This window comes from Homarus americanus, unplaced genomic scaffold (genome assembly GCF_018991925.1).
Source record: "Homarus americanus isolate GMGI-L3 unplaced genomic scaffold, GMGI_Hamer_2.0 scaffold25860, whole genome shotgun sequence".
Lineage (NCBI taxonomy): Eukaryota > Metazoa > Arthropoda > Malacostraca > Decapoda > Nephropidae > Homarus > Homarus americanus.
In genome coordinates this window covers 44,535-49,123 of record NW_024724693.1, presented here as the reverse complement: position 1 = coordinate 49,123, position 4,589 = coordinate 44,535, and positions in this window count along the sequence as shown.

Below are 4,589 nucleotides of genomic sequence, written 5' to 3'. Positions count from 1 at the left end.
TTCATGTAGATCCACAATGAAAACGTGGATAAGGTAAATCTTGATAAAATCACACGGGAAAAGGGAAACAACCTCTGAAATGTCTTGAATAAAGACGAAAGCTAAGGTGCTCCGTTGTTTCCCTTTTCCCGTCTGATTTTATCAAGATATATATATATCTTGGTTGCATTTATAAAGTTCCTTGCAAGGAATGTAATATGTTTTACTTAGGCCAGACAGGTAAAGATCTTGCAACTAGAATTAAACAACACAAATACAGTGTTAGGACAGGCCAGGAATCCAATGCTCTGTTTGTTCATTTGAGGGATAACAAGCATTGCATTGACTGGGATAATGCCTCCTCAATATTACCATGTAATTCAATTGATAGTAGGAACATCATAGAATCTAGTCTTATTAAACATACCGAAGCATTCAACATGAATTTGAGTAACGGCATGTACAAGCTGGACAATTTTGTAATTAAGAAGATTTGTGACCAGGTGAGAAGGCCGGGTCACCTGACCATCTGACCTGACCACCAACCGTTGTGTGCTATTTAAAGATTAGTAGGGTCATTACCTAATACCTGACCATTGTGGACCTGGTCTCACCCTTCTCTGTATATATACACCTTGATTTGTATTTCTCTCTCTAGTCTGTACTCACCCCTGAAGATGTGAATTACACGAAAGCGCTTGGGAACTTCGTGTTTTCTTCTTTCCTTGTGGTTATCAGCATATATATATATATATATATATATATATATATATATATATATATATATATATATATATATATATATATATATATATATATATATATATATATATATATATATTTATATATATAACAAAGAAGTATGTCTGTGTGTGTGTGTCCACACGAGAATCTCGCAAACTACTTTACCGATCTGTAGATAGATGGTGTTATATGTAGTGATGCTGATGGATGGTGTTATATGTAATGATGATGGATGATGATGTTATATGTAGTGATGATGGATGCTGTTATATGAAGTGATGATGGGTGGTGTTATATGTAGTGATGATGGGTGGTGTTATATGTAGTGATGATGGATGGTGTTATATGTATTGATAATGGATGATGTTATATGTAGTGATGATGGATGTTGTTATATCTAGTGATGATGGATGGTGTTATATGTAGTGATGATGGATGGTGTTATATGTAGTGATGATGGATGATGTTATATGTAGTGATGATGGATGTTGTTATATGTAGTGATGATGGGTGTGTGTTATATGTAGTGATGATGGATGGTGTTATATGTAGTGATGATGGAAGGTGTTATATGTAGTGATGATGGATGATGTTATATGTAGTGATGATTAGACAATAAAATAATAACAGTTTAATGCTAAATAATATACTCTGCTGTACCGTTGTAGTGAAAAACACGGTGAAACTTACATACACCGTTAATGAACTATTGATCTTTGGCCCTACACGGTGCTACATTGAGTGGCAGAAACGAGGTCTACCACATGCCCATGTCTTGATCTGGCTGAATTATTACATTATAAATATTGATTTTTTTTTGTGGAGGAGAGGGGAGGGGACGGGAGGGCTCCCAATATACTACATATGTGTGTGTGAAAGAAACACATTATTCATTCATTATTAATTGAGCTCAGCATCATAAGAAAGGATCAAAACATTAGAGTTATTAAGAAAAAGGTTATAACTACCACTCAAATATAAGATCTCAGATGATATACTATAAACAATTTAATATGGTAAGGTTTAATAGTTATAAGGGTATTTTTCTCTCAGTCTTTTATATAATTTTCTCTGTTTCTTTCTTTAGTAATTCTCCCAATGTATATATTCTCTTTCTACCCTCTCTTTGTGGATGTGGAAATGTTGTAAAGTCCTCAACTGAGCTCACTAACATGGTCTACTCAAACATTATCCACCACTACAAGGATCACAAGCGGCTGCGTGAACGCGCAATTCTGGCACCAAAGAATGAAACAGTGGCTGAAATTAACATGACTCTACTCAGACAGCTTCCAGGCAGCGAGACCTCATTAAAATCTATTGATACAGTAATCGACCAGGACCAAGCAGTCCAGTACTGTACCCTGCAGAATTCCTTAATTCTTTGGAGCCCGCTGGAATGCCTCCTCATCACCTCACTCTCTAGATTAGAACTCCTATAATGCTCTTAAGAAATCTTGAACCACCAATCCTCTGCAATGGCACAAGACTGGTGGTGAAGAACATGATGCCACATGTACTGGAAGCTACAATACTGACAGGAAAAGCTAAAGGAGAGGACGCTTTTATACCTAGGATACCTCTCATCACCACTGACCTGCCATTTGAGTTCAAGCGACTTCAGTTCCCGGTTAAAGTGAGCTTTGCCAGGAACAGTCCCTAAAGATGGTTGGCCTAAACCTGGTGTTTCCTTGCTTCTCTCATGGACAGTTGTATGTTGGATGCTCCAAAGTGGGAACTGGCAAAAATCTGTACATACTTGCTGCTAATGGCAAAACCAAAAATGTGGTCTACCTTAATGCACTACAGTGAGACAATGTGGAGCCTCCCTGAGGGTGGAATTCTACCGTAGCCATGTGAAAGAGCCGCCCGGAGGGCGGCGATTCCGCGAGTATATATACAGTATATATATATATATATATATATATATATATATATATATATATATATATATATATATATATATATATATATATATATATATATATATATATATATATATATATATATATATATGTAATATTCAGAAACTTCAGTGTAATTTCAAACGCCGCGCCATTGGCGATACTGAGTTTTCAAGGTCGTCTGAGGGAAGAGAGCGCTCCCCGTACATAGAGAGAGGTTGTGGAACTAGGCCTATATGATATTAAATGTAATTTGCCGAATTAATAATGATGCGATTCATGAAGTTAAGGGACTATTATTGAATTTGAAATTATTATAGATCATTTATTAGTCTGAATAATGTTACGGGTGTCCCAAGGAGTTATTAGTTAGGCGGAAAATATGTCACGTAGGCCTAAGCTAACGTCTTGAGAGGACACGAGGTTGGCTAGCTCTCAGTAACGCGAAGGCATTCGGACCAACAAGACGTCCCTGCGCGTCCGTCACAGAAATAGTCTCGTGGCCTAGTCACCTGTGTTGCGCTATTGCAGTATAACAAGTAAGTCTCATTCGATCTCAGACAGGTTTAGATAGGGCAGTGATAAAGTTAACAAGAGCTAACAGTGAGTTCATTTCAGGGTTTCCGTCAGAACCCACTTGACTGCGAGAAATTGACTGCGATAGTGATGACTGGGAGAGATTGACTGCCGTTTGAGACTGCCGTTGATGATTGAGGATTGGCGATTGTCGCCGTTGGAACGATCAGTGTAGGCTTGTCACTGGTTAGCGGGGTAGCCAAGGATCTCTTGAGTGGACGAGTGCTCCCGACAACTAAAACGACACGGGACCGGCATCAGCATTGGGTGATCAGTTCTTACCACGTGGGTGCACAACACCACGTGCCCTCGGTCAGCTAGAAGTATTACCTACTGGCCATGGTCACCTGCGGGCGTTCTCTCTTCCCGCCCATGGACGCACTGAGGCACTCTGAGTAAATAAATGGTCACACACTGAGACCAGGCGTCTAGGGGATACCTAGAGGAACATTTTATCTCCCTTATTACGGGTGTATGTTGAGTTGGGTGGAGCATGGTTCACGAGTATTGGTGGACCCAGTAACATCTCAATAATAGTGACAATATTTTTGTGTGTAGTTAATACCATTTTTCAGTTACTGATATTATCTTGACGTGTGTAGTAATAGTTCCTAAATGATTTTGATAGTATTGTTTTTTGAATGTTTGTGTCACTAAGTGGAACCAGAGTGATACTGTGATTTAATTCCTTTAATGCATCCAATTTTTCTTTATAATTCCGATCTCAGGTATAACCTTTGTTCCCCAGAGTAGTGGTTAAATTAGGTTAGGAAGTGTGCATCTGTTGGGGTAATATAATTTTGGTGAGTGCCATTAAGGCCTATTCATTGTAGAGTTATTAATTTCTTATTTTTTTAATACCATTTTCTCAGTGATTGATATTTTGTTGAAAGCCCTTAAGGCCTGGTTCATGTGTGCAAGCAACATTTCTTAATACTTTAAACTTATGATCCTCTAATGAGGCATTGCCTGAGGTTCTAATAATTTCAACATCATGTATAACTTTTATTCCCCAGAGTAGTATTTTAAGTTCAGGTTAAGAAGTGCACATATTGGTGTACCACTATTTGATTGTGTTTGTAGTGTTGGAGGGAATATAAGTGTAGATTTTACAGTGTGTTTCATTCATCCCAGTCACAGACGCTATCCTTCCACGGGTCACGGACAATTCATTTTGTTTAGTAAAGTTAAGTGCTCTTGTGCTGGTTCGGGATTTCTCACTAAGGGGCGCTTCCACTGCAATTACCATCTAATAATCTTTAATAAACCCCAAGTCAAGTGAGAAACTAAAAGTCCAGTAAATTCCGACCGGTTACATATATATACAGGGTATACTGTATATATATATATATATATATATATATATATATATATATATATATATAT